Source organism: Neltuma alba, unplaced genomic scaffold (assembly GCF_004799145.2).
Source record: "Neltuma alba isolate B1F8T4 unplaced genomic scaffold, ASM479914v2 tig00010549_pilon, whole genome shotgun sequence".
Lineage (NCBI taxonomy): Eukaryota > Viridiplantae > Streptophyta > Magnoliopsida > Fabales > Fabaceae > Neltuma > Neltuma alba.
In genome coordinates this window covers 75,948-87,512 of record NW_021635416.1, presented here as the reverse complement: position 1 = coordinate 87,512, position 11,565 = coordinate 75,948, and positions in this window count along the sequence as shown.

Below are 11,565 nucleotides of genomic sequence, written 5' to 3'. Positions count from 1 at the left end.
TATACATTTTGATGATAATTTTTACAAACCAGTTCCTATGTTTAATATTTCTATTTTGGCAGTCTTTTTTTTTGCCATTTTCCCTTATTTCAATCCCATTTGATGCCAAGAAACCGGGCAATCTTTAATTTTACTTAATGAAAGAATAAGGAGAAAATGAATTTTAATATTATCTTGTTTGGTTTAAAAATGAAAGGAAAAAATATTTTTTGTATAGACAATTTTATCTTTTTCTAGTTAGTTCTTATTTTGTGATGTGTAATAAAATATGATTATAAATTACATTTAATATATAAAATTACAATTTTATAATTACCAAAATGAATAATTTTTTGTCAACTATCAAAATTGAATAAATAAATTATAAGGAAAATTTAAACCAAAGACTGCAGTTAGCAATTAATTTCAAACAACCCCAAAAAATTCTAAAATTTCACTGAAGGACCTCGGGGGTAAACTAAAATTAATTGCACAACCCATTTTACAGAAATACCCTACGAAATGTGATGTGCTGAAAAGAAAGAAGAAAAAGGGGAAAAGGAGAACTTGGCACCAATTGTTCCCATACCCATGCAGTGATGAAGGGAGGTGATCAATAAGAATGAGTTGAGAAAATGCAATAGGTAATGGTCAATCCAAAAGTGCATCTATCGGCCATCTGTGGGAAGTCACTATCAGTGTTGGTGGAAGTGACAGAAACTGTAACTCTGCCTTACAGTATAGTGTCGTGATCGTCTCTGGTGCTTGGTGTGTGTGGTAAAATATTTTTTCTGAAATTTTCGTTCTATTGAGCTAACTTGTTGAGCATAGTTGGGTTGTGATGGTTGAATAATATAGAAATGAGTATTTAAATACATGGGTACGTAGGTAGTGAGAGAGGAAAAATCTGATGGCACTTTCAAGTTTAGAAAGAAATTGTTATCGTCTTCTTGTTTGAAGTTAATGAACATGAAGTGTTAGTGATTTTTGAAAAGTTGGTGAAAATGGGTGAAAACTGACAATAATGCATTGTTGAAGGAAAATAGGAGCGAGAAATGAAAGGGAAATGAGTGAACGTGCTGAAATGAGTGATATGGAAGCTAAATGTGAGAGAAATGGTAACTTGAAGTTGTGAAAAAAAGTATTTGGATTGTAAATTTGCAAATTAGAGTTGTACAGGAAAATGACAGTTTAATATTGTGAAAATGTCACATCCAGTAATATGGTAATTAGAAATAAGGAATATTCTTAAATAATTAAAAGCCAAAAATGATAAGGAGAAATAGAAGAATTTCAATAGAAAATAATTATTATGATTTTCCAAGTCAATTATAAAAATTTGACTAATTAAGAAAAATAAGAATAATACCCTTTGAGAATTATATGCCATTATATAAATGGGTTTATGACTAAATTACCTTTAGAAAAATTACAAAAGAATTTAAGGGTCATTTAGGCAAATTTAAGGGTTTTATTTGGAAAATTCCAACTAAATATTTTTAAGGAGAATAAAATTCCAAGAAAATTCCTATGATACCCCAAGGAATTATAAAAGATTATGGAATTAAAAGGAGACCCTCAAATATCCAAGATTTTTCCTAATTCCTTTGAAAAGTGAAAAAATACTAAAAAGAAGGAAATTTGTTTTTCTTTTTATTTACTTATTGGAAATTTAATTTTGACACAAAGAGGGTATTTTGGGAAGATAAAAATGAGGAGAATAAATTATGGATCTGACAAAAAATAATTACAGAGGCTAGAGTACTGTAATTATAGAAAAAAAAATAAACCCGGAATCAAGGTGCATTGATAAAGTGAAGACTAGAGTCTTGCACTTCAAACGGCTCACATTTTGCCATGTGTCAAGCCCCTAATGGAGAGGATTTGAATTTGCCAAGTGTCACACCTCAAGTAAAGAGGATTTTGACTTTTGGTAATTAATTTCAATTGGATTTGGTTAGTTAAGAAAGAGCATGCAAGATTAAAGAGGGGATTGATACTTGAACTTTCATTAATTATGGTAGTTGAGATATTTTGCTCATTAAGAGAGCACTCCTTCCCCCTATTTTCAGATCGTCATTAGGCCAAAGTGAGAGTAAGAGAGAAAAGAGAGAGTTTCAAGTGGAATCAAGAGAAAAGTCATCAACTTTGATCATCCAATCAAGATTTAAGGTTAATTTTTTGTTCTAAGTTGTTCCTTACCTTGTTTTCTTGAGTTTTATGGTTGAAAATCTTAGTTTCTCTTCTTCTTGGATGCTAGCCGAAACATATATTATTTGGGGGAGGAAGTTTTGTTGTTCAAACTTATTAAAACACTTCAAAGCATAGTTATTCCAAGTGGTTTTGAGTAGTTATAGGTTGTTCTTGAAGAAATTTCTTTGTTGTGTTTCATGACAATTCAGCCAAGATAGTAACTGGACCCTAGGATGAGTTTTTCAATGTTTTGAGGCTTTTATTGTGTTCAAAATAAAAATTGATGTAGGATAAACCTAAAGAACAAGTGTTGGAAGCATTAGGATCAAAGTTGTAATTTTTGGATAATGAACCCTATAGCTTTGGTTAGATGGAATCTAGAAGGAGAGGTTTTATTTTCTTAAATCTAAGCATATATTTGGAATCTACATGAAAAACTATAAAGGAATGAGTCAAGAGAGAATTTTTAGGGTTAAAAAAACCAACTCAAATTCAAGAACAAAGATGGAAGCTTTAAAAGGGTTTAAGAATTACTTGAGTTATGTTGTTGATTTTATATGAAATGGTTGATGATCATGCTGCCCCTTTTGTGGTTTATCATGTTAGGATTTGATATTTGTGAAGGGAAGGAAGAAAAACAAAGAAAGTAGATGAGCTTTGCTACTTGTGATGTGGCTGCTCTTTGCACTTCATTGCTTTGGCCTTTGCATGATTGAGATTGCCAAATTATGATAATGCTAGTTTACTAATAGTAGCAAATATGGTTATGCATAATAATGATGCTTGTTGATGATATAGTTAGTTAATTTTGTTATTAGGATTTCATTCAAATCCCATTCTTTCTAAATAAAATCTAACCTTTTAGGAGCTGAATCATCAAAGGACAAGCTGCAAATTCAAGGTTAATTATGGTGTCAAACCATAAAAATTCATTGACTTTTGGTTATGTAATTATTCTGCTTATTCAGTACTGTAACCCTAACTACCCTGCCAACTTGAAGCAATTTTTTGACTAAGTTCCTGAATGCTTTAAATGATTATATTTGGCATGATTATAAATCATGTCGTGAGCTTCAATTTGATAGGTAACACATTAAAAATGACCAACTACACGATTTTTGGTGATTTTTCAAAATTAAGAATCAAAATTTGGAAAAGGGATTTTTACCAAAAGGACAGTGGTAACTTTCACAAAAACTTGACACCTTCTCAAATGGAATTGATTTACAAGATTATTTTTTCTTGAAAGAACATTTAAAGAGCTTTCTACAGAATTTTAAACCACTCTATTTTGATTTTTCTAGATTAAGCTATGATTTTTCAAAATTGGACCAGAAAACTGGATTTTTACCAAATGGACAATAAAAATCCGAAAATCAGCATTTTGTGAAAAAATTGAGCCCAAGACCATCCAATGTGGTTAAAATGATTTTAACTGAACTCTAAGTTGTTCTAGAAAAAAGGTGTAATAGAAAACCCATGTTTCTGTTGTACAATCACAAATTCCTATTATTAACATATACTGTCTATTATTGTTAAAAGTTGATTGAAATTAATAGTTGAATGATGTACAACAATGAATTATAAATGGTTACTAGTGGTGGGAAACAATTATTTTATATGTTTCATGCAGGAGGGGAATTTGTGAAGACCTTAGAAGGAAAATTGGCATATGAAGCAGGTATTATAAATGGAAGATTGATCAAAGAAGGGATGATATACGAAGAACTACAAAGGATGATAGCAGATAATGTTTGGTCAGGTAATGGTTAATATTAAATGAAGTACACGATTAGTTTTGACAGAAAAACATTTTTGAACATTATCGATGATATTGGAATAGCATAATTAATTGAGTACAACGATAACAATGGACGTGTTTATGTTTGCAAGAATGAGAAAAACTTGAGACAAGCATCACAGTTGGACAATGCACAAGAGTAAGTGGGCATGTTTATTTAGATTTTTTGTACATGATAAGATATTGGTATAATTTTCATAAATTGAATTGTAAAACTCAGAATTTGTATTTGTGTATGTAGGATAGATAATTTGGTCAGACCTTCTTTTGTAAGGTCAGTATCTCCAACTGTATTGGATGTGGACATAGATAACCTGAACACATCTCTAATAGAAGGTGTGCCAACACCGATGGGGACTAAAAGAGGGCAAAGATGATTAAACATAGGAAGTCTAAGTGCGGAAATATTACCAACCTTAATACCGATGATGAATTCTTTAAAGTGGATAGATTTGTTGATATCAAAATGTCAAACTTTTATTGATGCTATATATTTCAGAGAATCATTATATAAGTATAGCCTCACACACAAGTTTGCATACCAATTTGTGAAGAATGATAAGCATAAGATTTGACAATGAACACTTGCACTATGCAAAAGCCAACCTAGTTGTCTCCCACAAGAAGTCCAGACTTATTTCAGGAGTGATTGTACATGAGTTGAGTTCTAGTATAGACAAATGTCTAAATGACATTAGACAGCATTTGGAAAGAGAGTATGGGACTACCAACAGGCATATAGGGCGAAAGAGAAAGCATTGGCGTATATTCATAATCGTCCAGAGGATTCTTATATGTTAATCCCTTGGATATATGAAAGGCTAAAACAAACTAATCTAAAAACTATAGCAAAGTGGGTTGCATCATCAAATAATATATTTCAAGCTGTATTTATTATACATGGCTGCTATGTAAATGGGTTTTTGGAAGGTGCTAGACCCATATTATATGTGGATGAATGCCACCTTAGTGGTCCGTACAAAGGGACTTTATTGGGAGCACAAGTATATGATGTAAATAACAAGTTATTTCCACTTGCATATACAATTATAGGGGGTGAGACTTTCAAAGAGTGGGCATGGTTTTTGGGTAACATAAAGATATTACTGGATCATTGGAATTAATAATAATATCACATGAGCACAACTCAATAAGAAGTATAGTGTAAGTTGAGTTTAGAGGAGATTGGCATGCTTTTTGTTATCGTCATATGAAAGAGAATTATAGTGCTGGTTTCTTAAAAATAACCAGGGGAAAGAGGAAGACTAAGGGACAAACAAAGGAAGTTGCTTTGAAATTACTTGATTCAATTGCATATGCAAGACTTGATAGAGACTTTGATCGTAGTATGGAGAAGTTAATGGGATTTTGTCCAAAATTAGGAGAATGGTTACAAAGGAATGGAAAGATTGTGTATTAGGCACAAAGCAAATTTCCTTATAAGAGGTGAGACAATATCATTATAAACCTAGTTGAATCCTTCAATGCTTGGCTAGTTCGTGAGACGAAGCACAACATTGTTATCTTTATACATGAGCATAGGGAAAAAAAATTAGCAAAAAAGATGTATAACAACAAAGAGGCAATGAGGAATTGGACCAATGGTATGCGCCTAATATAGAGAAAAAAATTGATAGATCATGTGGCTAGATCAGAAAAAAATGGATGTATAAGATTATGGAATAAACACATTCAGGGTTAGGTGGGGAAACATTAATGTGCGGGTAAATCTTATATTATGTGAGTATACTTGTAAAGGTTGGTAGATGTCAGGATAGCTGTGCCCACATGCACATGCCACAATCAAGAAGATATATGGTAATATATATACATATGTGGATGATTGGTTTTTACTCTCAACACAAGAAAAAAATTATGGTATACTTATGATCCCAATTGAGACATATGACATTCCTAGGCCAGATTCTCTTTGATATGAAGAATACTTGTTAACTATCTTTCTACAACCACCATTGATTACTCGCCATCCTTGAAAGCCTAGAGTTAGGAGGATTGAATCACAATTTCAGGACAAGAAAGTGTATCATTGCTCAAGAGTGGTGAAGGTGGTCACACGAGAAAGACTTCCCATAAGTCAAACCCTCTGCGACTTTATTATTGACAATAGTATATATTTTTTGTTTAATATATAGCTACTTTTGTACATGAATGAACCTTAATATGTATTTTCTTTTGGATAGATTAGGGAAGTAGCTATGACAACTTATTTAGTAACTTTGGTGGTGGGTTGGAATCTTTTTTGTATAGTGAATTGGTAGTTGGAATATTTTATGACAATACTTGACGAGAAGCTATCACAAGTACTACACTGAAATTGGCTGGTAAAACTGTAAATGCATGAAAGACTTTGTCCACTTGTGAATGGACATATTTCTGTTGTTAGCTAATGTATTGATTTTGCAAATTCCCTAATTTCTATTGTATCACACATATTATTTTAGCAAATTCCCCAACTCTTATTGCCAATTTTGTAAGTCCACTTGCGAATACATGAGTTCTTGTTGTAAATTCCCCAACACCTGTTGTAAATTGTCTAAATCCAATTGTGAACACACTTGATAGACTAGCATGATGGTTGAGTTATACACGAAAATTTGCACTTGCAAAAAACACTAGTTTCTCTTGTGAATTCCTTAATGCCTATTGCAAATTGTCTAAGCCCAATTGTAAACACACTTGATAGACTCTAGCATGATGGTTTACAATTCAATGTCTGTACTTTTGTATTTGTGAAAACACTAGTTTGTCTTGTGTATTTCCAAATGCCTATTGCAAATTGTTTAAGCCCAAGTGTGAACACACTTGACAGATACTAGCATGATGGTTAACAGTTCATTGTGAAAATTTGCACTTGCGGAAACACTAGTGCCTCTTGTAAATTCCCTAACGCCTGTTGCAAATTGTCTAAGCCTAGTTGTGAATACACTTAACAAACTCTAGTGTGATTGTTTACAGTTCAATGTCTGTATCTTTACACTTGTGAAAATACTAGTTCATCTTGTGAATTCCCAAACACCTGTTACAAATTGTCTAAGCCCAGTTGTGAACATACTTGATAGATACTAGCATGATGGCTAACAGAAAATTTGTACTTACGAAAACACTAGTTCCTCTTGTGATTCCCTAATGCCTATTGCAAATTGTCAAAGCCTAGTTGTGAACATAGTTGATAGACTCTAGCGTGATGGTTAACAGTTTATTGTGAAAATTTGCATTTGCGAAAACACTAGTTCCTCTTGTGAATTCCCCAACGCCTGTTGCAAATTGTCTAAATCTAGTTGTGAACCCACTTGATAGACTCTAGCGTAATGATTAATAGTTCATTATGAAACTTTGCAGTTGCAAAAACACTAGTTCCTCTTGTGAATTCCCCAATGCCTGTTGTAAATTGTCTAAACCTAGTTATGAACACACTTGATGGACTCTAGTGTGATGATTTACAGTTCACTGTGAAAATTTACACTTGCAAAAATACTAGTTCGTCTTGTCAATTCCAAATTGTGTAAATCCAGTTATGAACATACTAGAAAGACTAGCGTGATGGTTAGTTATATTTGAAAAAAAGCCACTTGTGAAAACATGAGCCCCTGTTGTAAACTTAGCTCTTATTGTTGCAAAATCCCTAATTCCAGTAGTCAACATTTGCACTCAAAGTAAGCAATTTATGGGGAAAAATATATTGCCATTATTGGACATGTAATAAACACATACTATATAGTTCATTGAACTAAAAATGAAATTGTGGATAATCCTTATGCATAAAAGTTGACACATTCTATGCTAATACAAAAGACATCTTAAGCTGACAGATTCCTCTTCAATTTCCTCTCAGTTATGTCTGTATCCTTGCAAGTAGCTGCACAACAACTGCTAACCATGTATTTCTTGCATGAGTAATGAGCCACCACAGCAAGTCTAAACTCAGGGAACTAAGTTCTTCCTATTACACAACATTAAGAACCATCAATCAAGGGACACAGTAGAGTACAAGATTGAAATCTAAAAATAATGCATCCATAGATAAACACTTAATCAACTCATACTTCTGTATAATAAGGAATAGTATATTCAATTCCATCTTTCTCTTGTATGTGGGGTTACTCTCTTAGATATGTGATGACATGAATCCCACAATTGTCACTAGAAAATTGACAAATCGCACTATTAGGTTATTTTAATAATGAGAAATACGACACAAAAACTTTATTAAAAACTTACATGTTCTCTTGGACATGAACAGTGGGGTACAAGATGTCATTGTTCACATCTGGGTTGCTCAATAACTCCAGATCAAGCTTTACTCTTCTTAGTATGTCAATGAAGTATGCCATCTAAACAATAAAAAATAACTATCAAACAACTGTTTTAATCAATGGTGACAAAATATCAATAATGATGATTGAACTAACACAAAATTAAGCCATCATTTGCTGGCCTTTGTCTTTAGGATAACTTTTTCTCTTCTTTTGCTTTTTTTTTTATCTGTCACATCCTTGCCACCATACAGGGAGTCCAACACATAAAACCTCAGTGTCCTGGCTTAAACACAAAGCAAAACTAGTGCATTGCGAATATGATTAGTGCAAAGAGATATTCACATTCTCCTAAGTTATAGCCTATGTGTTTTGGGAGTACTTCTTTTTAGTGTTTCTCCACATCCTATAATCTCTATTGTTACACCGTTAGCCATCATAGACAAGAATGTGTTTTGGGAGTACTTCTTTTTAGTGTTTCTCTAACTCCTATGATCTCTATTGTTACACCATTCTTATCTATGATGGGTAACATTGGACAACATCAACTTGTTAATATATGAACTTTCATTATAAATACCCTAAATCTTATTGTGTATTGCCAAATTGTACTTGTCACAGAACAATGTATCTTAATACATTCTCAAAAACACATATAGAGACCATGAACTTGTTAATATCTGAACTTTCATTGTAAATAGTGTAATCCTTATTATGTATTACCAAATTGTACTCGTCACAGGACAATGTATTCCAATGCATTCTCAGAAACACATATGGAGACCATGAACTTGTTAATATCCGAACTTTCATTGTAAATACTCTAATTCTTATCGTGTATTGCCAAATTGTACTTTCATATGATAATGTATTTCAATGCATTCTTAGAAGCACATATGGAGAACATTAACTTGTTAATATCCTAACTTCCATTGTAAATACTCTAACTATTATGGTGTATTCCCAAATTGTACTTGTCACAGGACAATGTATTTCAATACATTCTCAAAAGCACATATAGAGAATATTAACTTGTTAATATCCTAACTTTCATTATAAATACTCTAACTGTTATGGTGTATTTCCAAATTGTACTTATTATAGGACAATGTATTTTAATGCATTCTTAGAAACACATATGAATGCATAAACAGAGGAAAAAAACAAGACAGCATTAACCATGAAATTAGCATCAAGTATGCCTCTTAACCATAGAAAATTTTTCCTTATATTCGCCATTCATAGTATGGGCAGCCAATGACATAATCTACAAAATAATACAACATGAAAATTAAAATTGATTCACAGTATATGCCTGTACAATTTCAATTCAACATCGCACATACTCAGTTGCTTATCCACTGCCTTGGACCAAGGTGTCACAACTTACTATCGGATCCACTTAGGGTTTAATTAAAAACATTTTAGACCACATTGGATGGTCTTGGGCTCAAAAATCCATGAAAAATGCTGATTTTCGGATTTTTACTATTCATCGGGTAAAAATCCAGTTTTCTGCCCCAACTTAAAAAATTCATAACTTAATCTAGAAAAATCAAAATGGAGTGGTTCAAAATTCTATAAAAAGCTCTTTGAATCCTCTTTCAAGGAAAAATAATCTTATGAACCAATTCCATTTCAAAAAGTGTCAAGTTTTTGTGAAATTCACCTCTGTCTATTTGGCAAAAATCCTTTTTCAAGGTTCTGAACCTTAACTTTGAAAAATCATTAAAAATCTTGTAGTTGGCCATTTTTAACGTGCTACCTATCATTTTTTAACTTAATAAAACATGGCCCTAAATGGACGTCCTGCTTAGAGATTACAGCACCAACCATTGATATTTATACATAACCAAAAGTCCACGAATTTTTATGGTGTGACACCATAATTTAGCCTCCAATCTGCAGCTTGCCCTTGGGAGTTTCAGGCCCTAAAATGTTAGATTGTATTTGGGGGATGAGATTTTAAGAAATCCTAGTAGCAAGATCAATCAACCAAAACATTAACATGCATCAATTACAAGCATTTCAACCTTTTGCTATTAATAGGGAACTACTTTACCTCATACATATAGCACTCTAACATGCAATAGCCAAGGCACATAAAGCAAGGAGTATAGCTACACAATCATTATCATCATCATCATTTAGTTCAACCACATAATAGCACATGAAATTGCATAGCAATCAATGCAACACTCAACATTAAGGTTAATTAAATCTTACTACCTTAATCCAATGCTCTTTGATTTTTCTTGTTCTTCTTTCTTGCTTCCACAAATGCCAAACCCTAGTATGGAAATCCACAAAAAGGGCAGCAAGAATCATTAACCATTCCACATAAGAATCAATAACATAACTCAAGTAATTCCTAAACCCCTTAAAGCTTCAATCTTTATTCTTGAATTTTTAGAGTTTATTTCCTTTAACCCTAAAAATTCCCTCTTGACTCATTCCGACATGATTTTTCATGTAGATTCCAAATATCTACTTGGATTTAACAAAATAAATTTCCTTCTTTCAGTTTCAGCTTGACCAAACCATTAGGGTTAAAAATCCAAAAATTGCAACTTTGATTCTATAGCTTCCAACTCTTGTTCTTTAGGTTTACCCTACACTATTTTCCATTTTGAACACAATGGAAGCCTCAAAACTTTGAAAAACACATCCTAGGGTTCAGATCTTGCTTTGGCCGAAATGGGTCTCAAGCAACACAACCAAGAAAACACTCCAAAATCAACCTATAACCACTTGTAACCACTAGGATCTACCATACTTTAAAGTGTTCTAGTAAGATTGGACCATAAAACTTCCTCCCTTACCCCATAAGCATTTTGGCCAGCTCCAAATGAAGAGGAAAAACCAGAAATTTCAACCATACAAAGCAATAAAACAAAGCAAGGAACATCTTAAGACAACTTACCAAGCTTGGATCTTAGTTGGAAGATCAAATATGCTTGCTTTTTGCTTGATTTCCCTTCAAGCTTTCTCTTTTTCCCTCTCTTCATGCCTTGGACGAAATATGATCTGATTTAGGGGGAGGAAAAGCTCATTAATGTTCACAAAATATCCCACCAACCATCATTAATGATTTGCCAAGTGTCAAATACTTACTTAATCTTAATCCTCTCTCTTAATTAACTTAAATCATAATGTAATTAAATTCCAAAGTCAAGATCCTCTCTATTGATAGCTTGACACTTGGAAAGCTTTAATTACCATCCATTGAAGGCTTGACAAGTGGCAACTTATGGGCCAAGCAAAGTGCAAGACTCTGATTAACACTTTATTGGTGCACTTTTATTTCGGGTTTAACTT